Source organism: Amblyomma americanum, chromosome 1, assembly GCF_052857255.1.
Source record: "Amblyomma americanum isolate KBUSLIRL-KWMA chromosome 1, ASM5285725v1, whole genome shotgun sequence".
Classification (NCBI taxonomy): Eukaryota; Metazoa; Arthropoda; class Arachnida; order Ixodida; family Ixodidae; genus Amblyomma; species Amblyomma americanum.
Window position 1 is genome coordinate 303,884,612 of NC_135497.1, and position 25,876 is coordinate 303,910,487.

The 25,876-nt window shown below is 48.5% G+C and overlaps 1 long non-coding RNA gene across 1 annotated transcript in view; it reads left to right on the forward strand.

Annotated features, from left to right (window-relative positions):
- LOC144098354 (uncharacterized) overlaps positions 1-25,536 on the forward strand; it is a 66,276-nt gene extending 40,740 nt beyond the window's left edge. The window contains exons 2-3 of the long non-coding RNA XR_013307174.1: positions 24,470-24,528; positions 24,641-25,536. This is a non-coding gene — a long non-coding RNA (uncharacterized LOC144098354). The remainder of the gene's footprint in view (positions 1-24,469; positions 24,529-24,640) is intronic.
- Positions 25,537-25,876: the final 340 nt, after the last annotated feature.

Consider the following 25,876-nt stretch of genomic DNA (forward strand, 5'->3'; position numbering starts at 1 on the left):
TCTGAGCGATGTGGTGTGTACGTTTATATATGCTTTAACCTAGCCGTGAGCCCGTATACGACCGACGCTAATCGAAAACTGCATCAGCGAGAATTAATCATCCGGAGCCATCCATCTCGGCCCGCCGTTGAAGAGACGCGGATATTGCATTCGCTGCAGGACATCGAGTGTTTAGCGACAACCGGCGTTCTTGCTCCGCCGTGGCTCACCTCTAAATCTATAGGAGGGTGTTATTGCGCAGCATTGAATCGCGGCACAGCCCTACGCGGTAACGTGCGCGCTTGCGGTACCTCCGTGTCCTTTTAGGTATACATAAAGGAGTGCGATGATAAGCGCCGATCCAGGCAGCGTTCATCAAGGCCTTCACTGGCTCCAGGCTATACTGGTAGACCTGAAGTGTAGAAGTGAGGGGACCGACGGGGTGAATGCTGTTAACGGGGGAAGGCCCTTTGTGTCCGCCTGGTAGTTGTATAACGGCGTCCGCGCATTATTACGACTATTACAATAAATTGGTAAGGTTAGAGTAGAGAAGCGAAAGCATTCGTTTAGCCTGGTTGGCTCATGGTTTGGCTTTGATGGGTCGTCGGCACGTGTGGCGACGATATTAGGCTCAGGTTAAGCTCCCATCGAAGTTAAGCTGATCTGATTTGCTGGCGCCGCAGATGGAAGTTGATGAAAGAGACGACGTGCAATGCAAGGCGCGAGAGGTGAATTGCAGGTTTAACATGGGGTGTGTTAGGCTGCGGAGATAGCTTATGGGGAACTTGCGCTGAAGTTTGCGGGTGCCGATTGCAGCGCCATAACACACTGCCTAGCGAGAAGAGCAAGCAGCTTTGGGTAGTACTCTTAGTACTTTTCCGCGCCACCTTAAGGCGCTTATTGGCGTGAGCCCTCTGCGCTCTGTCGAAGGCGCACGTGCCGTGCGTCAGCTATCTCGGCTACGCTGAAAGAAGCTAAGCAATGAATGCTGTCAGCGAAACGCGGGTGTCTTAAAAGCACAGAATGTGTTCTCACGTTTGCAGCGGCCCAAGCGGCTGACAAAAGCAGTTCTGAGTCACCGAATGGAACAATTGCAGTGCTATCTTGGCAGCGCAGGTTCCCCGTAGTGCCCTCGTGCAGCGGCCTGCGAAGGTCACCTGTTCGCTCCGCCACGGGTTCGACTCCCAGTGGTGGGTATTCATTTGATCTCTTGTTAACTTAACATGGCGTCGCTGTTGCTAGGCAACGGCACCAGAAAGATCATGACAAGATTCATGGTCGGTGTTGGTGAGCGCATAAGTGCTTTTCGCACTAAAGCAAGAGCAAAGCAGCCACCGTGCGGCGTTTGGGCAGCGGAGCCTGTTTGACTTCGAAGTCAAACAGCAGCGGTCCCTGCCTCCGCTGTATGCGTATGCGGAGGTGAGAACAAAAACCAGTGGAGCGTCTCGACCGCAGCGCACTTCCCCTCCGATATCGGCGGAAACATAAATCAGTCCCGCACAACGCTAGTCGGCGCAGAAAAGGGCGTACACACGCTGCCGACTATATGCGCTGAATGCATCCCGCGTTTCCTGCCTTCCAGCAGGCAGCGCGGGAACCACAAGGCGAGCGCTTGCTGGAAATTTTATTACGATTTGACTCCACGCGGTAGCACCGTTGGTCCTTTATTCAATCTTTGAAGAATATTGTCGAAAATGAGCGATGACAAAGCGCACTCCAAAGCAGAGGCAACCCGAAAGAGTGCTTAATCAAGGCAAAAATTATAGCCGACAAACAGTATTTGTACGCTTCGCCGCTCGCGCTCTTTTCCTGATGTCGTCCGAGAAATGCACCGACCTACGCAGCGACAATGTTATTGAAGGACGTCTTAAGGGCACGTCGGAACATCTTCCGCTGAAAATGGCCGTAAATTTTGTTTCCCCATGAGAGTCCGCTTTGGCGCCTGTCCGCTGTCTCCTTGTCTCTTTTGTTTTGTCTGTGTGAATTTATTTGCACCAAGGTGGATTTTTTTCCTCAGCTTCAAAAAAGAGTCCGCTTTCTCTCGACAGTGCTGACTGGCTGAAAAACACAGGTGATGGTCCGGTGCAGCATGGTTGACACTCCATTATCATCTTTTCTTGTATATCTTCTAGGCGTTATTCTATAACATTTTTCTATACAACGCCCTGTAGAACATGCTGCCCGCTTCTCTGTATACACGGAAGAGGCAGCGACGGTGGCACTTTATTTTGACAGCACAACAAAAGCCATGCCGAAGCGGTAGGAAGAAAGTGCCCACAATAGGGTTTGAAATATTTTTGAAGCCCCAACGAACCCTCTAAGTCTCATATGATGAGTCACATTTTCTTCGTCTAAAAATGTACGCTGGCTATACATTATCCATACACTGGAAGCCACATGTCATACGCTGGCTATACGATGGCTATAGACTGCAGCCACATACTTAGAGGGAAGAAGAGAAATGGTTAAACCGGATCTTAACGCGGAGGACAGAAAGCTTCAACTCCAAGGTCGAAATTTCCGGAGCCCTTCACTACGGCATCCCTGATAGCCTGAGTCGCTTTGGGATGTTAAACCCCCATAAAACCAAAACCAAGCAGGAGCGTGACTTCAGGCTCTTCCTGTCGAGCTCTCTGCGCCTGCACCAGCTTCCGCGACGGCACGACGCTAGCGCTCGCCGGAGCCTGGGGCCACGCGTTGCCGCGGTCCCTCTAAGCGTGACACACAGTGCACATCTTTTAAACCGGATCGTTGAGAAAAGTGTGTGCGCATGTCTTGCCTAGATATTAATAAATATGATAGGAGGCGTGTCACAATGTGAAATGGCGTCGCATGTACTCCCTGGTGCATTCCTGACCAAATGGCAGCAATTAAGTCTGAACACCACATAGTGTGGGATCATGTTGTCAACACAGTCAGACAGTTAAAGAGGCGCCGAACGCGGCTTATTGCTGCAGTAATCAATAAGACTGAAGGAACTTCCATGATTCGCACCCAAAGCATGCATACGAAACGATTACATGCTTAATGAAAGCTGGAACACGTAAAACTTGGCTACAAAACGCATCACAGTTTATATGAGTAAGAAACAGACAATCAACTGTCAATCCCTATACGGTTCGAGTAAGCCACAACGAACGATTATTGGGAAGTTGTGTTAAAAGAGCAGCGCATATCGTTAATTGCTGCGCGCAGCTGTACAACGAAGACGCGAGAGAAAAAACAACAGGAATTGGATGCGCTAAAATCATGTGCGTCCACTTGCGCATCACCTACATGTACGCTGGCCGAAATATCGAGCGCACGGTGCTGCTTCACATGCCAGGCGCGCCGCATAGCGCAAGTAATGCCACGCTGCATGACGTCTATTGTAGTCGAAATAACCCCGACGTCCTTGAGTTGCACGAGTCCTTGAGTTTCGCGAGTATAGACGCGGTTTTCCGCCAAACATATGCGCTGGTAGTTGCGAGGTGAGCAACTTGCCAATATTCATTTAGCTGTAATATATCAACATATAAACTTTTTAAAAACAACTGAAACTCAAAGCCCGCCCCGTGCGCAATGTTTGCCTCCTCGGTTTCTGTTCATTTCTCACGTCGGAATGCACTCGTTTCCACAGCAAACATAGTAGCATAGCCGAGGTTTCACTTCAGACCGGTCAGGTGAGAATCATGGACTGCCTTTCAGAGGTCAGAAGATTGAAAAAAAAAAAAAGTCTCCCCCTTAGCTCTTCTTGTAGCAGTCTTTTGTGAGCGCCTGAAAAGCCATTCCAGATTCCGGCTTTAATTTTTTTTGGAACACGTCGAAACCAAGTGGAAGGCACGCATATACAGCCCGTATGAAAAGAGCGAGGCCCTGCTAATTATTCCAGGTCGCATAATTCGACTGTTTCAGCGACTTTTGCGTGTATCAAAACCAGGAAGAGCGAACGCAATCACGAGAACGACACCGATGCGATACGAGTGTTTTTTTTTTTGTTTAGTGCGCTATCACTAATCCGATGGGTGTCTACCTCCAGCAAAATCGTCCGTTGCCGCGTTGTCTCTTCGCAGCTGGCCTATAGCGCGAGCGCTCCGTCCCGTGGCACTTACCGCTCATCACTGTCTTCTATACGGAGCAGAAATCCGTGCTTTCGCCCCCATTCTCTGTAGTTTCTTTTTTTTTCTCAAAGTGACAGAAAAACGTAAAAGACGGCCTACCCGCTAGTGTGAAAATAGTGCCAACCTTTTTTATCCATCGCGTCCTTTGGCCGAAGCCACATCTTCGTCGTTATTTAATGAAAAAAAAAGCAGAATAGTGGCTCATGCGTTGATATAAAATATCACTTTTTCTTTAATACCTGCTCACCGAGATGCAGGCATCGGTGCAAAAATATATGCGCTTTGCAGAAGCAGCAGATTTGCTGTCGCCCGCACTTCCAGTTGCCGTCGTAGCGCTATAGCGTTTGAAATGCAATTTCAACTTTTTGCTGAACTTCTTTCGTCAGTCCAAAGACCAAACGGGGTAAACTGGGACAGCTTAAAAATAAACGCAACGACGGTGTATGTTTACCTATAACGCCCAGGAGAGGGGACGCATATTTTCACCCCAACTTTTTGCGGATGTTTACGGGCGCGGCAGAAGCATATATATATATATATATATATATATATATATATATATATATATATATATATATATATATATATATATATATATATACCGCTTCCGCGCGAGGACTCTAGTCGACAAAACCGCTACACATAACGACCGGTTCTCTGCCGAGCGCCACCAATTCCCCCCGGACAACAACAATACCATAAAGGCCAGCTGGAGATGCAGGCCGGGATCTTTTCCGCCCGAAAGAATGGTCGAGGTTTTCGCGCACGAGCGCGTTCGCAGTCTTCGCGAACGTCGGGATGCTTCGAGCCATCGATCGGTACTTGCCATTTTCCGCGTTGTCCGCTGCTCGGCAGGCAACCCATTTTGAATTGTATCGAAGCGCTCCACCCGCGGCTAAAAAAGAAAAACAACACTGGCGCCGGTCAATTTGACGTCTTTCCCTTTCCGTGGCTGTCGTGCCTCCCCAGTGGCCGGTTGTTCACCGGCTCATTCGCTTTTGCTCCCGAAGCATCGCGCGTGTGTATACGACGTACAATGCTTTGCCGAAAGCTGGGAGCCGCGTCACCAGGGGCAACGGCGGCGGCATCGACTAAGCTGAACGGAGGTATACGGATGGGAGAAAAACATTGTGCTCTTTGTGGGAGCTCGGTTTTCGACGCTTCTTACTCGCATTCACGGGGACCAAGCTGGCACTGAAAGCGCTGTGTGTCATTGTATACACATTGGCCTATACTTTCTACATTTTCGTAACCAACTCACGTTGGTAGTTTGACGTTATTGTCCTTTTTAATCAATTAGCGGGATTCTGCCCAGCCATAGATAAGCTGCGCTGTTTGAGCAGCCCTCAACCTGTGCTTGAAAATTTTCCTTCGCACGCAATGCTCTGCACACCTCCCGTGAACCCAGTTGGCAAGAAATAGAGAATAATCACTTAGGTCCTGACATGCGTGCTTCTTGCACGCACACAAGATTATTCCAAGGGACACAGATGCCCTTCCTAACCTCACCTCCGAAATATCTCATAAATGCCCACTGTCCTTTCCTCCACTTGGCTTGTAAGGCACAAAACCAACCCTTCGTATAAGGTAACGGGGGGCTTACTTTCCAGCTGAGTTGTTAAAATCTGTCTTTATGCAGACCATTTTAGAGCACTCGACAAGAACGTGAGAAACACTCTCCTTCTCACTATAAAGCCATTCAGCAGGTGTAGTAGGTGCATCTGAAAGCTAGATGGCTTAGCCAGTTCAGGACGAATGATTTTCTATATAGAAAATCAGGCTTATGTCTGCTACGAAGATCTTACGACGTGCATCGAAGAGGCTGATTCATGGCGTCGCAACCGAACCACGTATCCGGAGATTGCTGAGCAGAATGCGTCCATGATATCGCAAGACGAGGGTTGAGCTCAGACACAACTCCGATTTTGATACGCAAGTACACATGGAACGTGGAAGTTCCCGCATTAGGCACCACAGTGCTGATTTTTTTTTACATTGATAAATGCAATGCGATCAATTCCATGAACAAGAAGCTCATATTAGCAGGCCCTAGTGTTGCATAAAAAGAGTCTGTGGCCGTGCATGTTTTTCAGTAAAAAATTCTTCTCATAAGAAAAAAGTTGTGCCAGGAAATGTTGAGCGTTTTTGATTGGATACTGATGTGTGGTTAATCGTACTTAACCTTGGCTAGCTAGTTAAACTTTATAATTAATGTAACAGCACAACAGATGGGAACGATGCGGAAGAAATAAAACAGGCACTGTATAAATGGGATGCATTTTGTTTTAACGACTTGTTTGTCCCTCACTGCGTCACCTGCGGCGAAATTGTGACCTTTCAATGAGTTCTTGTTACCCTGTTGTTTTCCTTGAGTACTTGTTTTCAAACCATAGACGTAGGCGGCGCAAAAAAAAAAAGAAGGAAGGGCCGTAGACAGCAATGGGCTTTTAAGACTCGTAGAGTACCGTACTGGCAGACTTTACGCGCAAACGCACTCTTCCGGCCGCAATTAAGTTCAGCGCCCGTAAAGAAGCTCTCTCTGTTCTCGCGCTCGAGCCAGCCGGATTGCCTCCATAGTGTAGCTTTAACATGTTTATGAGCGCTGCCTCGGGTAAACAGGACACGTTGAGTAACTCGCTCTCAGCACGGTACTTGTACAGACGTTTCAGCGAGCTATGACTGCTGCAGGTAACGGTAAAACACACGACGTACCAGATGCCGTGGGACGTACGCATTTTTGCGATCACAGTAGGCTAACCTAGCCGAACAAAGAAGCAAAAAGAACCGTTAGTGTTGTTCATGGTGAAGCTGTTCACTCCACTGGATATAAATTTTGCAATTACACCGCAGTAGTTTTGAAGTTTTTTTGCTGTAATCGTTATGGCTAAAAGAAAACGCGAGCCAATGGCTGCGACAGAAAGCGACACCTATATAGATTCTATGTTACTTAAAACTGAAAAAAGGAGTTAGACGCAGAAGACGAATCGTTCAGTTGGGAAGCACACTGCGCGATGCATTTAAGAATCTGCGAATATTTAAGTTGCAGTGTGGCATCAGTCCCTTCAATGTCAGCCCCAGAATTTCGGGTGTGCCATGTTTGCGTGTACTTGCAAGGGCAGTAAGGATAACAACCGCCTACAAATCGCAGAATGAAAACCATAAAAAAAAATCGTATCCTGCAGCGTATTTTCCCCAGAACGCACACATGAGTATACACGCATGTTCAGAGCTTAGCGGACTCTGGAAACGAGAAAAGCGGAGAGGGGACTCGTAAAGCCGGAGGGAGCTCGTAAAACGCACGTATAGTTGCCGGGGCAGACGATCCAGAAGTTCAATCACTTGCGGCAGACCCGAGGGGACACCTAATCTGCACAGAGGGAAGAAGAAAACAGCTTCCAATGTTACGGGCACCAAGGGGGCGCAACGATACTTTTTATCTGTATGTTATGCCGCTCATGTCTTCCCTGGCAGCCTAGTAACCGAACGGCATAGAGGGGCGGCAGACGAAAGGCAGACGGGCATACATGTAGCTTTTGACGTGAGAGATGCAATTGCTGTGTGAGATGACAAGGGAAACTGACGGCGGGATCTGTCTTTTTATACAATTAGATCAGACATTTCTGCAAGGTTAGAAGACAAGGTGTTTGAGATACAAGCGAAACCGCAAGAATTATTTCGGAACACACAACAATAAAATCAAAAGATGGTGCGGGTAGTGCAGGAACGTAGTGCCTGTTTTGTCTTTTCTTCTTTTATTTTTGTGCGTTTGGAAGAATGAGCACTAGAGAAACTTATGAAGGCGGCTCGCGATTTTTGTTCGTTTTTCTCTGTTTTTTGGTGGAGGCGGAGGATTTAGTACAGAGGGACGTAGACTGAGCAATTAGCACCAATTTATTATTTGTGCATCTGTTATATTTCATAGCCGGCATTTTTTATTGCACAATCGAGAAATTGCCGCTATGGTCAAATTTGCGCTTTAAATATGCTTGCAGCAGCCATACGGCTTGATGCGATTTCTATTCCGACCATGCTGCTTTTATTTCGTACATTTAGAAGTTTCAGCTAGGCCGAGCCGCTGATGGTTGAGCCCCCTTAGTGCACTATCGGTGACGAAGCATTCGCAGGACACGTGAGCGTCAGCCGAAGCCGATAGCTCTGTTGTCAGCCGGTGGCTTGAAGCCGCACTTGTGGAAGTTAAAATCAGACTGATGGGCTGAACTATGAGATCATCAAATGAGGCCATTGTGGCAAAACATAGCGTCTATGCAGGTAGGTCGCTTCTCGCGGTTCCGGAGGCTTTTATCACTTTATCACCGGTAGTACCATTTAAGTTAATGCGTCCTAAGTTACTCTAATTTTAACGACAGATTTTGCATGTAAAAAAAGATCTGCAGCATTTTGCGAGGTGGGCATTTATGACGCTGTTGACATCGGCTAGACACAAAGTTATGCCCTGTTGACATGGGGCATACCATTGTAATGCTCAGAGAGCTAGCGTTAATGAAATGTAATCTGCCATATTGCACATATCTGTGTTAACTGAGTTCACTTCCAGCAAACTGTTAAAGATTAGGCAGAACCTGTCAACTGATGTTAGACGTGTCGCAGGTGCTATAAAAAATAAGCTAAACATACATAAACTGCCAGAAATCATCTGTATCGTCCATTGCATGGCAGGAACATTACAAAAAAAGGGAAAGGGAAGGCAATCATCGAAAAGTTAAAAAAAATCGATTCCCAGCAGGAGTGGCAACAGCCTCAATTTGAAACTCAGAGCGCATTACAAGCGAATCACTAAATATTTGCAGAAAAAAGACAGTTGTGGATGAAATTTGCTCCAAGTTTGTTAGCAAGGGAAAAAAATATGGTCAGTGTTGCAACTTTTTCATAGCATTCACAGTAATACCCTGAACGGTCCGGGGCGCCTTTGAGAGCCCTCTATCCTAGATGGCAGCTTTGGCAGCTTGAAAGCGCAGCTCGCCGAAAATATTGCTTCTGTTCCCTTCTAGATTATCAAACCGAATAATACTTCTCTTTCAGTACTGGATTTTTGTTTTGCTGTTTGGCTTTCGGGCATGCTGCCTTCTCTTTCAGTACTGGATTTTTGTTTTGCTGTTTGGCTTTCGGGCATGCTGCCTGCACTCTCTGGTAAGTTGTCGACTGCCTTTCTCGGAGTGCGATACGCGCCTACTGAAAGCAGCTTTCCACAAGCTTTGTCGGGTTTCGCTGGGGTGCATTTTTCCAATGATCGCGTTATAAGGTACTCGCGGCGGAAAGTCGGCGCGCACCCTGATTTTTATGCTGGTATTCTCGGCACCAGGCTTAGCTTCGAAAACGAAAAAACGAGCGTGAGTGCGTTTGTCCTAAGACTCTCGCACCAAACCTCAAATGAGAACAGTTGCCTTAATTATGTTCTCCGCCGGGTGGTATACAGACAAGGTTAGAATGGCCGTAGGGTGTTCGTGCCATAGCCGGCAGGTGTAATCGTAGCCAAACATGGACACTACTTCACTCGGTGCCAGGCCGTATCTTCGACGATGGCACGTGTAACGAATTAGCAGCAAAAACCGTAATCCACAAGTCGTAATTACAGGGCGCGAAGAAGGCCTTTAGAGGAGAGATAGGACCTAGCTATAGCTTCGGTCTCTCGCCTATATACGTTTGAAATCAGTCACATTCAGAACTTTCAAGCCTAAAATACGCTGCAAATGCTTGCTGCCAGTGTATGTGTGTCCATTTTAAAAAAATGAAACTAAATATCAATGAAGGAAGGCACCAGTTAACTGGCATTCTTCACTTGTACTGTCCCCCGTAGCTCCTTGAAATACCGGTTGTTTCAGCGAACACTTTCAAAAATTTTCAAAAGTGGACTTTTTTGAGGTAAAAATATGGCTTTAGCGGCTTAGTGTTACCAGTGTTGGCGGACACCAGAAAACAGGTGAATCGTCTTAAGTAGTAAGCTTTGTTAACTAATTTTTAATCACTGACTTTTTAACTAGCAAGACGCCTAGATGCAATTAGTTTTGTAGCCGGTGGTTAGTAATAGCCACATCAGTTTTTATAACTTAGAAAACGCGGTTACCCTTGGTGCTGTGGCTCAACAAAATTTGGCTTTTTTGACTAGTTACATGCACTGTATACAGGTTGCTTTGCCTGCAGTCTTTCCAAAGCGCCTGTATTTTCGCACGATGCAGCCAAATTTTGTCGAGCCACAGGGGCAATGGCAATCACGATTTCGAAATTCTAAAAGCTGATATGGCCAGTACTAACGACCGGCTACAAATCTCTAATTGCAACCAGATGCCTATCTGTGGCAGTTAAAAAGTTATCAGAAATTAGTTAACCAGCTGACTTCTTAAGACAATTCGCCGGCTTTATGCTGTCCGCCGACACTGGAAAAATTTTCCGCAAAAGCCGTATTTTTACCCCAAAAAGCCTATTTTTGACAATTTTCGAAACTCTCCTCTGAAACACCTGGTATACAGCTCCGCAGAGTCCAGAAACCGAATGGCAGCCCCAGACTTCGCGCCTTCGCACATTGCACTCTTCCCCTTCTTCCGAAAGTGGGAAGCGCTGATAAAGACAGGAATGAGGCAACAACACCGCAGGTATAACTCTCACTGCCGCGGAATGCGAAAACGGAAGACAGCGGGCATGACAGCGCGCCGAATCTGGTACGCGCGATATAAGTTGCAACAAGCGTTCATGGTCCGATACGCCTTCCGCTAATGCATTCGCCTCACGAAGCGCGGCACTTGCCTTCCCAGCACGAGGTGGGGCGGTTGACCGCAGGGGGCTATCGACGCCCGCGGGTTGATATTGACAGCGTCCACTGGTGCGTGTGTGTGTCTTTGGCTCCCTGCCGAGAAAGCTCTTGATGCCTGAGACCAGAAATAGAAGGGGCCAAAGGAAATGCCGGAAACAACTTCTGTAACTGCACTGACTGTAGATGAAGAGACAGGTCCTTCTAGCTCCTTAAGCGCTGCTGAAACTAGTTCTTGCGGTCTCATAGTTGCAACAGCATAATCAGCGACAATAAGAGAACTTGAGTGACCTTGGTTACCCCCGATCCCTACTTCACAATATTTTAAGCGACGTTTATGACATGCTCGTATTAATCCTGAGGATTGATTGTTTACCTAAAGCAGAGCTTAAATCGCACATATAAGTTGTGCTCATGTGTGGCATGGCTTGGCTGACACGCACATTGTCGCTTCAGCACTCAACAGGCAGCGTTTTCTAACTGTCCAGCTGTGCATGAACAACTCTGACTCAAATTTGATTATTGTGGTATGTTCCATGGGAGGTGGTGCAAGAAGTCTCAAAGCGATAAATGCCACCCAGTGCGCATCCACCAAGCGCTGAGGGGGAACGGAATGTGAGAATTTGGCTCGGTTTTTTTTAAATTCATCCTTACAAAAAAAAAATAAACGAGGGCAGTACAATTCACGCAATACTGTACTGAGACATGTTAACAAAGGGCTGCCCTAGTTCCAAAACAAAAAAAGACCAAAAGTTCTTCGATGCGGACGTGATTGAATCGACTGCTCAATTGCTGACACGTCGACGCGTCAGTCATCACACGCGGTGTTCAGATTAAAAGAACTTAAAGATCACAGCAGAGACTACATTGGAGAAATGCGAAAGCATTAGCGTTTGCCGCGACGTTAGTGGCTCCTAGTCGACGCCTTCGTACACCTACTTGCCACTCCGTTAAGATCAGACCGCCACTCCTCGATCTCCGACGCCACTACTCGACGATGTGTACTTTCTTGTTGCTGTACTCTGATTGGTTGTAGGCGTGACGTCATCAGACGAATGGATGACGTCACACTCTCGTGACGTCACATGGTCTGACTATTAGCCCATTAATTAAACGAGTTAATTACCCTCGCCATGTGGCACCAATAATTAATGTGATTAACTAGCGCCAATAATCACGGCCGTCAATTGGAATGCTAATTATGACAATTATTTAGTCTCATTAATTACTGCCTGACTCGATATTGTTTAATCATTGAACTTATATACTTCACCAAAACACTTTAGATCATGACTGATGACGTCACATCCGGCGACACATTTTGCGGATACTTCCGGTGCCGCATAGCCTAGTAATGCTTTCGCATTATAAAGTCATCATTAAATTATGGGGGGCGAGGGCGCACCAAAACGCAGGCGTTGCGGCCAAAGCTGACGGCGTCCATCGGCTGCCGCCCTTACACGTGTGGTCGCGGCGCGGATCGCGGAACGTGGCAGGCGTGCGGCCCCGATAAGCGCGGCCGCGCACGATAAGCGGACAGGACGCGTGGATCTCCTGGCACGCGACACCGTTCCCTCGGGCGGATCGTTTGGCCCGCCAGGGTCGTTATAGGCGGTGGCGTCTCTTTCTCTCTCCGCGTTTCAGCTCATCTCTCATTTTCTTCTTTTTCGTTATTTAGCAACTTGCTTTATATGCAGCTTTTCTGAGCACCTTTTCCCGAAGAGCTCCGTGTTCGCCGCTGGCACGCATCTGGCAACAAACCGCTGCAGCACGTGCTCGCGCGGCTGAACAGGTGCTTGCACGTGGGTTTTGCGCATGACCAGTTTTTAATAAATCAATAACACATAGCAGAAAGCGAGTATTTCGCCTGAATAGTACGAGGTAGAAGTCGTAGAACATTCGGCTTTTCTATAGGTCATGCTTAAAGGAGGCATTTTCAAATATTAAAGGAGTGTCGACAACTAATTTTGGTGGCATGTTTTCTTCTCTGCCATGATGTGCAAGACGCTACTATGCATGAATCACCATGTGATATTTGCCTAAGACCGCTAAATAATTTATAATCGAACTTTTCTGTCATGCTGTTTCGGTTTCAACAGCCGAACGATGGCTCTGACGTCAAGCAGTGCTTCTGTGTCATTTGAGGCATGGAAAAACGTCCATATAGTCGCTGCTTCAACGTTTCAATTTACTGCAGTGCTGAAGCCAGCCTTCCTCAAGAGCCGGAATGACGACGACTGTGGAAGCAGCGATTATATTGCATTTTTTTAATGTCTCACGTGACCTGTAGGTACACGTTGACGTCACAGTGCACATTCGGCTGTTGAAAGCGAAACCGAAACAGCATGAGAAAGAAGTGCGATTATAAATTGTTTAGCGGTCGTAGGAGAATACCAGGAGGTAATCCGTGTATAACAAAGCATTACGCATCATTACAAACAAGAAAACACGCACCCAAAGTTTAGGTGTCTATGCTCCTTTAAGCATACATAATGCTGGAATATATGTGGAAATGTAATGCAGTTTTACTACGCCTGTGTCAATCTTATTGGGCACGTCCCTGCTGTTCTTGCCTGTGTGAGGAGTGAAACGAGTAATTTCGGCACCGCTCGAAAATGTTTCGGCCGTTGCCGGTGCATGAACCTTCTTCCATAATATACTTCTGCCTTCTAGTAAACTAAAATGCTAAAAGAAGACTTAACTGACGAACAGTCTTTGCAAAATAGTAAGTACATGTGTGCCATAACTATAAGTCTTGTGGTGGGAGCCTAATATGGATCTGCTAGATTGTTTTGGAAAATCTGGCTGAACAAGCGTAAATGCAAATGCAAACGGCCTGATTAGTAGTCTCACCAACGTTGCATGGTAATTATATGCAACAGTATCTGCTAGCCATTTTTTGCAAACCATATATATCTTGCAGACCGATTTGGGGCCGGATTAGACGCAGCATATGCTACACAATTTTTATTTTAGGCGCCCTGCCAGAACGTGGTACAGAATCATTTCTGTGCGGTGATTCTGACCGAGAAACTTTCATAGCTTTTCGCATCCCTGAGCAAGCCATCGTGATTTATAGCTCATATCCATACCGCATGGCAACGGAAATCGCGCCGCATTTTTGCTGACTTCAAGCTAGAATCCAGCTGATTAGCTAGCAGTGACAGTTGGAGCATATCTGGACACACTGTCGAGTCCCTTAAGAACGGGCTTTATACGGCAAGGATACATTTTTCGGCTTCTAAAGAGCTATATAGAATCCCTATCTCCCACACGCGCGCCAGGTGATAAGGTTCTCGTGATCACTAGTCCTCATCCGCAATTTCTCTCTCCATCAACCTTTGTGCTGGAGAAAACAAGTGCTAGGCTTGATCCCCCTTTTGTACAAGTATCATGCCTTCATTCATCTCTGCATCTGGCGAGCGGACCACCGAATGGAAGGTGTGATGCCATAGGAGGGCTGCAAACCTCGTTCGCACATTGCAGCGGTCACAGTATCAGGCGACGCCAGCTCCAGTTTTTTTTAGTCTGGAAAACATGCTCAGCGGCTGGAGAGGGCGCGAGCGTTCGCTCGATCGGGCGCCCATGCTAATCACTCCCGCTTCGCACTGGGTGATCAGCAAGCACGCTGGCCGTGGCCAGGAGGTCGAACCAATCTGTCTGAAATACTGGCTACATTCTCGCCGAAAAGCAGGAATGCGCAATCAAGCCCCCAGGTGTGTGCATGCGGCTGCAGTACCTCCAGCGCAGCTTGCGGTGCTATTTTTCTGTTGCAGCGGCAGGTGTGTCCGGCCCCGCATTTTGTGCGCGTAATTGCTTATTAGACGCGTCGTCGTGTATACACAGTGTGATATGCGCGCCAGCGCACAGATGAGGGCTCGATAGGCAGCTCCATGGAGGCCCGCCGTTCCGAACCGGGCGGCGAGATCTGCAGATAGGATGCGCCTCTCGCGGGAACATACCTGCAGAAATCGCATCCATCATTTGCGCCTGCGCCGCGCTGCCCCGTATCCCGGAGGCGAAGAAGACGTTACGAGGCCGCGCCAGCACAGGGAGCGGGCCCTTTGGCGATAATTTGAGCGAGCGGCGTCCGAGGTGACGCGCAGCGAAACGCGCAATCATGCGGCGCCAACGCATGGCGACTAATGAACAGTGTGCTTACAACTTCGGGAGGTGTCGTTATCACTTCTCTCCCCTTCTCTGTGCGGCGGCGCGAACCACCGATCGCTTTTTCCGGTTGGCGGGAGCAGCTCCTTGCTCGTGGACATGCGGCTGTTTCTCGCTTACCACGTGCCTACATCGGCATTCGGAAGTCATGCACCTACGAATTCGGCGGGATCTACTCGAAAGCACCGCCGATCAAGCTGCATGCTGCGGCACACCCTCGAGTATGTGAAGCCAGGGAGGTATAGCTTACTGCAGCACGTCGTGGGGGCTTCGTCTCCCGCGCGGGCCTTGCGAGTAACTCTGCACGCGCTTCCTCCTTTTTTATGCAACTGGAAGGACGCGCCGCGAGGCCCTTGGTAACCCTAATGTGTTCACTGGCGGGCCACAGTTAAAAATTGCTCCCATATACGCACTATCCGGAACTAAAGTCCGCTCGAGCGGCAACCAAAGTGTTTAAAGCTTCGTTATCAGCCGGCAGTTGCAGACTACATTTACGGCGGTGAAATTTGGTCTTGGGTTCTCTAAAGTGTGGTAGCGAACTCAGCCGAACATTGGCACACTTTGCACCTATAAGCCAAGGTCGTCAGTTGCGCGTCCTTGAGACTTTTGTCCCCAACAGAACGTCGCGAGAACTTTCGGCAGCTGAAAAGAAAACGTGTCTGACACGATGGGTGTCGTCGATCGAGTCAGAAAGTCGGGGAGTGCGAGCCCGGCGTTTTACAACCGCGCTATGCTACAGCGAAGAGAACAGCATTGGATTGTTACGTCATTTCTTACAAAAGAAAGGATTGTTTTGATCGACTTCATCCCAAACTAATGCGAAAGTGGAAATTAATTGTGAATGGAACAAAACCCTGATTTACTAACGCGCGCCATCTCCCGGCACAGAAAGCGAGTTCGCACTGAAACGAATCGGTACTTGTTTCATTCGACAGCCTCAACAGTTATCAGTTGTTACTGGGCGCGGGCTTCCGGATGAAGCTTCTTGCAAGGCAGACGCCGAGTGCGGAAGCAAGAAAACTAGGCGAAACCCTCAGAGGCCGACAGACTTTGCGCATGTCCGTGGACGTCTGTTTTTCAATGAGCAATGAAGCATTCGGCGCTTCATGGAAATCACGCTTCACGTTGGAATTTTAAGCGATTCCTCTGAAAGAAGGATTAACCTTACTTTGTAACGAAAAAAAATGAAGGAAACGCTGGTTAAATCTGGACGGTTTGGACATGTGCTCGCAAGACTCGTGTTTCTCAGTAGGGTGGAATCTCATGATGCGGTCCGTGTTAGAGCCCGCAATGATTTTCTCAACAACATTAGCATTGAGGATAGACAAGATCATAGTAAAAGCGCTTAGCATGGCTATAGAAGTTAATATGCAAATTCGTCTGCCTTGGCCTGTTCATTACTTGCATGCGCTTAAGGGTCCACTTATCATACATCGACTTGTGAGTTGGTTTATTGGCTACAGTCACCCACACCGCAACTCAGGGCCCATTAAGTGACAACGACCTAATCTTCTCGGTCGTTATGTTACCGACCCAAGAAGGGTTCTGGTGTAAATGCAGCAGAACAGACCAGAGTCGGGAAGAAAGCATTACAAAGCTTACGTGACACCCTCGTTACATTGTCCACATGTGTCGTACGTTCGACTGCATTTTCGGCATTTTCGTAACAAGTTCGGCTTCTACTGCACGAGGCAGATTTAGGGTTGCTTGGCGGTGGAACTGATCTCTGATCCGTCATGGCAACGGTTTGGTCCGAGAACCTTTTCCCAAGCATCTCCCCCTAGAAGAGCCGAGGACCATGCCGAGGGAAATCTGGTACCCATTGAAAAACCGGTGGGTTCCCGGCGGCGGCGGCACTGGGGATAGAACCCAACACCTACCAAATGCGAGGCGGATGCATCGTTCAGCCTGACCACATGGGCACCTGGTCGAATAAATGAAACGTCGTCGTTAAGCCAGAAGCCATCAAGGACTGCATGATTTCCAAGAAAAGCAGAGACTTACGTGTCACGCGCATACGCACTTCGCAGTGTAAAGGAAAAGAGCTGCTGGCCACTTTAGGGCTAAATGCGTGCAGCGCCTCCATGCAAACAATTCTCTTTTTGGTTGTTGACTCGCTTGCTGACAATCTGTGGGAAAGCCATTGTATTGTTTCTGAAAGAACTGTATTCGTGCAGTATCGTAAGCCTCGTGTGACTAATAAACTGAACGCGACCTGGCCCCAAGTATGCAGCAAACACATGTGCAACGCGGGCAAAAGAGTCTGGGTGCCGCTAATGCGACGACGCTTGGGGTCTGAGTGAGCCCGCTGCAGCCAGGCCGAGGATCGGGCAGCGAGCTAAGATGGATCGGACAGTGTGATGAATGCGCGCTCGTGGGTGCGTGTCTTTCATCTTCAGCGTAATATTAGTGCACATACGCCAGTGACGGCGTGTATTCAATTAAGTGTCCGCGTGCTCGTGATCAGAATGGCACATCTATAGAGTCGAGAACCCGGGAAGTATTTCTCCCCTAATTCAATTTGCAAGGTAGAACCAGGAGCTCGCGGCGCTCCTTCACCTCTTGCACCTACTTATTTTTTTCTTTTTTCTTTGTTGCCGGACGCATTCCACGAGGCGGCCTCCCCTTCACCGGTCACTGTTTCATTACGTGGGAAAGGCTTTTGAATTGGTTCCTGTGCGCATCCGCCAATACGTAGTGTTGGAGGAAACCTGTTCACTTAGAGGAATAGTGGGCTGTTTTATCGCATTTTTGTGCTCTTCCGGTATCGAGGTAACGAAGTTACCGGCTAATGAAATGTTCTGCGCTTAGCGTAGCGGTCTCTTTTAATAAGAATCCCCTTTTTTGCTCTCTCTCAAGGTGCAAACCATGATACCAAATGCAAATTACGAGGATGTAAGCCTACAGCTTCGCGGAAACACTGCACTTATTTGCGAAGGAAAGAAGCTGTTATTTCCTCATAGTTCTGTTGTCTTCTGCCCTGTTTTCACGACGGGCTCTTTCTCGCGCGGGTGACATAAATAATGAGGGAAGGGGGGGGGGGGGGGTGTTTCCAGAGCAGCCTCACAACGCTCAAGATGTTTCCATCTCATGCAGGAGGCGTTCTTCGTTCTTTTTTTTCTTTGATTTTTTTTTACACCGCTAACTGTTAATGCTAAGGTTCTAAAGCAAAACGTGTTTAACGCCGTTGTCGTCGTGAAAAAGCGTCTGTGCGCTCGAGCGTGAGCGAGAGAAGGGAGACACGAGGGAAGGACGAGCACCCCGCACGGGGTGCCACCGAACGATGGCGCGATCACGTGACCACACCATGCCTTGCTCCTTCCCTAAAGAAACAGGACGAAGGTTCCCGGGAAATGCACATTCATTTTCGTGGGCCTACTGCAGCAGCGGCTCAGGCACGTGTGAAGAAACCTCGTTATCTATATACTTACAGAGAATTGACACTGAACTGTACGTACCGCGCGAACTCGTCTTTCGGCTTAGTTGAACTGATAGAAAAACGAACCCTTAGTGTATTTAACACAGGTGATGTGCTTTTGCACATTCTTATTTTTGTTCCCCCTTTTTCTTAAAAAAAAAAAACAAGCGGCACTCCATGCGCATGATTGTCCACGCCGGGTTAGGTTATTGAGCTTGGCATTGCGGCTGGCGCTGAATCCAGCTTCGTGAGCCGCACCCGCAACGTGCAGACGAGTTTCAGACTTCGCCGCCGCGGTGGCTGAGTGGTTATGGCGCTCGGCTGCTGGCCTGAAAGACGCGGGTTCGATCCCGGCCGCGGCGGTCGAATATCGATGGAGGCGAAATTCTAGAGGCCCGTGTGCTGTGCGATGCCAGTGCACGTTAAAGAGCCCCAGGTGGTCGAAATTATCCGAAGCCCTTCACTACGGCGTCTCTCATAGCCTGAGTCGCTTTGGGACGTTAAATACCCATAAATCAAACCAATTTAGAACTTCAGCAAGTAACCATGTACAGCAGGAGCTGGGGCCGATAAAGAGAAGCGGACAATGGGCGGACGGGTCAGATAAATACTCCAGCCCTTCAGTATAGCTCGCGTCAGTTAGAGTGGGAAAACTTACATTTAACACCGGTGTACTTTTATCTAATTATACTGTAGTACCATGCAGGCAGTACCATGCGTTTTACCGAGGTCTTTTCATAAACAACTGGCTCGTTCGTCCTATGTTAGGTGTATACCTGACAAACACTAGAAGTAGAGTGTAGCTTATGGTTTAGAGATAGTAATCGGGAGGAGAGCAGGGAATCTGGGGCATCAGAGTACAAAACATTTTCAATAGCCAAATAGCTTTTGAGTGATAACTGCAGAATAAGCTCAAAAATGGATATCGCAGAGACGGCTCTGGCGGGCCGCCGACGTTTTGTCCCGGGCAGCAAAGGCAGCTTCCATCCTAAGCCGTCGCCAAACTCTCCACGTCAACTTGAGCGCAATATTAACAGCATGAATTTACCAGTCTGCTTCAGCCGCATTTTTTTTTATCTCACAGTTAACAGTATACCCCGCTAATTTTTGCGCGTGATGCTTTTCGCTGCAACTTTTCATTCCGTTGTCAGCTCAGCGCGCAAAAACGCAGGTCGCGGAAGGCACAAAAAGATCTTTTGAAGCGCAACCCAGTAGCTAACTCTGCCAAAACACCTGATTAATAATTAATCATACGATGTACAAGCGTACGCAGGTGCTGCGACCTTCGTACGGCGTCGTAGCGTTGCCTTTGTTAGACACTGGTGCGTTTTTTAAATACGGCTTCAAATATGTAGTTTGTATGCGCTGTACATGCTTCCCTGTAACTGTTCCAGGTAGTGAAGAAGAGGGAACGGGCGTAGCGCTCTAAATATGATAAACGCTCACAAGATGCGCTGCGCAACCTTTTTTTTTTTTGTCGCGAGAAATGCTCGGTTGCTTAAAATTTTCGCCATTTCCTTTTTTTCTCATCCTTGGAGTCTGTAGGATTCTATTTTCTAAAGCACACTCCCGTCCAGTTGAATAGCTGGCCCTCAGCGCATTGACGCAACCCGTCCACTTTCTGTAGATTTCGTCAGTCACAGCGTGGCATTCGTCCGTTGCAAATTTCTGACTCAACATCATTCTTTCTTAATTAGCGAAACACATTGATCGCACTCGCTGTCGAACGGATATAAAGCTTCGGTAAAATCAGGCCACCTATATAAGCACCCTAAGAGAGTAGCGCGCAAGCCCACTGCACACACAAGTGCAGGTGCTAAGCCCAATTGTTCGGCACAACCCCATAAATGCTGCGCACAGTTCGCGAACAGCCGAAGACTACCCGAGACAGCGTGCCCCGTGCGCGTGCTTCCGAGATTATCACGTACGCGGCCGATCCATCATTCGTCATGTGTGGAAAAATCGCCTTGCCAAATGGATCACCGGGGAGCCTCGAGTGCTTCCGAGGTAGTCTCGGCGAGGAGTGCGCGATTGATAGCAAGCGCTGCATGGACGCCGAAGCAACGAAAATATTTTCGTGTCCTTTCTGTGTTTAACTTTGTTCTGGCCAAGATGCTTGATAGAGAAAGATGCAGTGTGCGATAAAAATTCAGAAAAATGGCACCTTAAGAGGAGGTGTGGGTGGCTTTGCCTAGATCGCCTGCGTAAGTGCAAGATGGAGGGCGCCAGAGTGCCAGTTAGGCAGAGTGCCCGAGGGTTCATATGAAAATAGCAGCGGAACGAACCTGTGCCTAATGCCTGTCAGGCTTCTTTAAGCTCGAATGAAGTAAACTTTCGAACGTGGACGCCATGCACCAACTCCGCTACTTTTAGTGGCTTAATGCGAAGCGGCACGTTAAAGGCCGCTCAGTATCTTACACCGATGAGACAGACGGAAGGCATATATACGGGAACGTATAGAAGGGTCCCTTCCCCGCTACACACACGTCTACACATTTGGGGACCCGATTTCAACATTTTCGTGCTGTTCTTGCGCAAATATTTCATTGCGAGTGATTTTTAATTACATTAGCGAGGTGTGATTGGAACTCGCTTTCAGTGTTTCCTTAGCGCTCTTTTTTTTTTCGAGACGGTCGATACCAGATGTGCCAGGGAAGACCGCCATTAATTTTTTAAAACATAGGCTTTTTGAGGTAATTAGCGTGGGTTTTGCGGCAACAGAGTGCCGATGTTGGCGGACGTCAGAAAAAAGTGAATCATGTTAACGATTAACCATGTTGACTTCTAACATTGAACTTTTGAACTATTACAGCTAGGTCCCTGGATGCAATTTTAAATGTGTAGCTGGCCATTACCAATAGCAATATCAGTTTTAGAACTTCAAAAATGCGATTGTCCTCGCTGCTGTGGCTCAACAAAGTTTAGTAATTTCACGAGCCATTCGAAAATTGCGCGCCAGCAGTACGAGCACGGCGACGCCCAGCCGTGGGCGTCCCTACTTGGCACGTTTTCCATGGAGTTATTCTCTGTGAAATAGAGTTAGATGAGGCTTCTGCACAGTTTTATTTTGCTTTTTGGGCTAATTTAATCTTTACTTTTGTGCTCATTCCAGCTTAGATTCATGCGACTCTGTAGTTTCAATAAGCAAATAAAAATAATTCAGCTGCTGAGGATTTCATCAAGACGCTTTCTTCTGTTGAACACATGGGTTCCTCATCTCCTCTTTGTTTAGTGTTGCAAGTAGTAATTGAAATGTAAGCCAAACGCTAGAACGCGTCAAGTACACAGGTTCTCTTATCTCCGTAAAAACAAACAAAAATAAGTGACGCTTAATTACAGAACGTGTTGAGAATGCGATAGCATCAAAGTCTGAAGCCCGCCATAGGCCTGCTTGCCGTTGTCAGATGAGAAGGGGAGTTGGCACAGTACAGTGCCTCGTCCCAGGGTCACACATAACCCATCAACTCATCATCATTCATCCGACACCCCCGGCAAGGCCCCCTCCCCCTCCATAAATGGGGGGAGAGTTTTTTGTTTTGGGGCGAAGGTCCTACCCGGACAAGGGCCGCAACGCGCCACGAAGGCGGTTACGGTCGCGGGGCGGCTGCCCCGCTATCCCCGTCTTCATCCGAGTCCGAGCTGTACGTGTTGTCGCTCAGGATGCTGCAGTCGCAGTTGGTGATGGCACTGCAGGACTCGCACCAACGGCTCGCCTCGCCCTCGGACTGCCCGGAATCGTCCCCTGTGAGAGGAGAAGAGACGCGCTGCGGGGCGCGCCGTTTGAGTTTCTTCTTCTCGTCCTGCGTCATTGCTGCTCGCCTCATACGCCGAGTCTGTGCAGCCGCCGAGATTCCATCTTCAGCCAACTGTAAGCTTCCGCGACCGCCCTCTCGGCTTGCGGGGATTTTCCACTGCGGTAGACACACCGCCGTTGATTCTGGCTGTATTCCCGCCTGATACGCGGAGCTGTCTAGGCCCGCTTGCACACGAACAAGTACAGCTGCCAACTGCCGCCGTGCACGCCACTGCACTCGGCCATGACACGTGATCTCATGATGTCACACACCCCGTCGCCCACTTAACGCTCAGCCACGTCCCGCGGCCCTGTGACGTCATAACTGTCCCAACCAATCAGCGGATTGTATGACTAACCAAGCTCTAGCTTTTATTACAGCCACGCCGTTTTCTCCGTGCTGCTTCTAATCGTATCGCATTAATACTGCTTGGAGCCTTCTTTCCCTGGAATAATGAAACTGAAGGGCATTGTGAGCAGGGGCGGCGTGGCGCGCTTTGTCGTTAATAAAGACACCGCTGAAGTACTACTGGCTTTATTATGGGCGAGGATATCATTTCAGGCAAACCGAGAAAGTTGGTTCCTGTACAGGTAGAAGCGATATGAGAGGGAACACGGGAGCACGTGGCCTCCGCGCTTCGTGAAGTACTCGCACCGAGAGCCGACGAGAATGGGCGGCACCTGATGCATGCGGGGAAAGCGTAGCCGACCATGCTTACTGGGCATGTCACTCTGCCGCAAATTCTTACTGGCTCTCGGTGCCAGTGCTTCATGAAGTGCGGCGGCCACGTGCTCCCGTGTTCCCCTCTCATATCGCTTCTACCTGTACAAGCTGCGGCGGAGAGTTATCTACAGTCCGCTGGAGTTCAAGCTATGTTGAAACAGAAATCGGCAGACATTGAGCAGTCTCTGTCGTTCCAGTCAATGGAACACGAAGCTTAATACTGGCGTTCGCGGCTGACTTAGCAGGCGTTGGAGTACTGAATTTTTTTAAAAACTGTACAAGAGCTGTCTCCATTGTATTTCACTTGAGCAGCTTTAACATAGGAAAAAAAAATGTGCCAAATAGGAACTTCAAGCGCTAGCTATATAATGACTGAACAAAGTGCGACTTCGACGGAAACAGCTTAATTCCACTTTCTTCGTGCAACATTGCCAGTTAAAAGCGTTCTGGGCTACCGAGTATATTTTTTTACCATTGAATGAGTCTACACAAGCGAATACGACATTTGGGGAAAAAAATCCATAAGTTCACATGGTATCCTCGACGCCTCGTCCTGCGTGGCAGTAAAACTTCTTTTCAAACCGCCGCGGTGGCTCATGGCGCTCAGTGCATGGTTATGGCGCTCGGCTGCTGACCCGAAAGACGCGGGTTCGATCCCGGCCAAGGCGGTCTAATTTCGATGGAGGTGAAATGCTAGAGGCTCGTCTACTGTGCGATGCCAGTGCATGTTAATGAAACCCGGGTGGTCGAAATTATCCGAAGCTCTTCCCTACGGCGTCCCTCATTACCAGAGTGGCTTTGGGACGTTAAACCTATTGAAACTAAAACTTATTACCCTCCGACTCTAAAACGCCCTTTACTCAGCACTAGGAGGTTTCTTTCTGTGGTTGCTGCGGCATAATGGTCGCTCTCGCTTACTTGCATCCTGTGAACACAAAAAAAGGCAGAGTTAGTGTAAACTTCGGTTGTCGTTGTTTCTGGAAGAACGTTACTGAAGTATTCAATTGACGGGTTTATCAAAAATGGTAGTCTGATTCGCACCGTAAAAACATGCTCTATCCGCCGTGATGGATCAGTGGTTCCAGCTTTCGGTCACTGAGCTGAAGGACCTGGGTTCAATCCCGGCAGCAGCAGTCGGGTTTTTGTGGAGGCGAACCGCAAAATATGCCCGTGGCGCTTCGATGTCCGCGCAAGATGAACTTCTGGCGGTCTAAATTAATCCGGAGCCCTCCTCCTCTACGGGGTCCCTCACAGCACATGCAGAGGCGCTTCGGGGCGTTAAAGCCAACTAACTATTTTACCGAAACGTGTGTTCCATGTTTTCTTTTATTCGTGATATTTTGCATTCTTAATGGCCTGATGTCAATGATATGGGCATGCATGCATTTAAATGCTGCTTGATAATCCCTTGGCAAGCTTGCGGCAGTACCTTTCCGCCTGGCTCCTTCATTTCATTCACTTATCTCCATTTAAATAATGAGGGGAGAGAAACGAAATCGACAATCGGCAGTACTTCTTTTTTCAGATACAGCTCCGCAGGACTGACACTCTCAACCCCGGTGGCATACTCCTCTTCGCTTTCACGTATGTATACTTTTTGCACCCTATAAACGAAACATTTGCGTTCGGTAGCGTTAAATTGTTTCACCACATCCTGCGTGGATTTCGCCTCTTCACAGTGTTGCTTTTGTCCCAGGGGCTTTTTGTTGCATTGATGGCCAGCGCGCCATCGACAGCGTCCCCGACGAAGCGCGAACGGCGCAACGCGGCCAGCTTAAACTTGGCCCCCCAGCGGTGGAGGAGCCGGCCCGTGCCCCTGCTGCGGCGCGCTTGTGGCCGGCATGCCACACGAGCGCCGCGTCTGAGATGACGACGTCCCGCCTCCGGCACGCGCTCGGAAGACCTCGCGCCAGCGACGCGTGCCGCCGCGAGTCACAAGCGGGTGCCGACGCAAGCCCTCCGGCCGCGACGCACCGCAGTCGCCGGCAGCCTCCTTTCTTGATTTGCATGCAAAGGCGGAGTGTTTGGCGCTCACCCTCGAGAACGGGCCCTCGGCGCTGAACGTGAGCAGCCGACAGAAGCCCTGTTTTTTTTTTTCTTTGCGAATAAAATGCGCTGAACCCTACCGAGTTGGCAATCCTATATTCTTCCCGTATTTCACATGCGCTCTCTGTGGAGGTATGTTATTTATATTCAGCTCAGGATGCTTTGTTTCTACGCACTCCTTTTTTATTTTTGTTAACGTCCGCTCTTGTACATGCCCTGTTGTGTTGCCATGCAGAAAAACGACCATCGTGGGATGAAAACAGTGCGGAAAGCACCGCGGTTATTCTGCTTTGTAGATGCCGGTTTTTGAATAAGCGGTGCATGAATAAAAGAAGCCCCCCTCCCTGTGGCGTATTTCTTTCAACATCGAAGCAGTAATATCTGAAGTTGACGTACAAGCTTGAATTTAATCGTTGTTTTATCCACTGAATTGTCCCCGAAAGCTTTAGAAATAGCTGGAACAGGGTATGAGATACACTGTTGAAACAAAATACTAGAACTTGATGCGAACGCACCGATGATGTCAGTCCGCCATTCCGAATGCAGCGCGAACGATGCTCACCACCTGATGGATGGACATCTTGCTGAACACAGAGCTGGTGAAAATGAAAGCGAAGAATCGTCGATTCGCATTGGCAGTCCGCTCTAACAGACAAATACTATGCTGGGAGTAAGAAAGAAAATTGCGGTCGAATAAGGTGCAAGCCGAGTACAAGTTTGGGACGTATTAAATCCGGTCGAATACTTTAGGCCAAAAAGTATCCCACAGAACTCCCACAGTAATTGCCACCCGGAAACTGTTTCAAAACTTGGAGAGCATGAAGCAGTAGTAGCAACAAACAAGCAACCATGATGCTTTTTCTGTCGATGTGTGCCATTCACCATC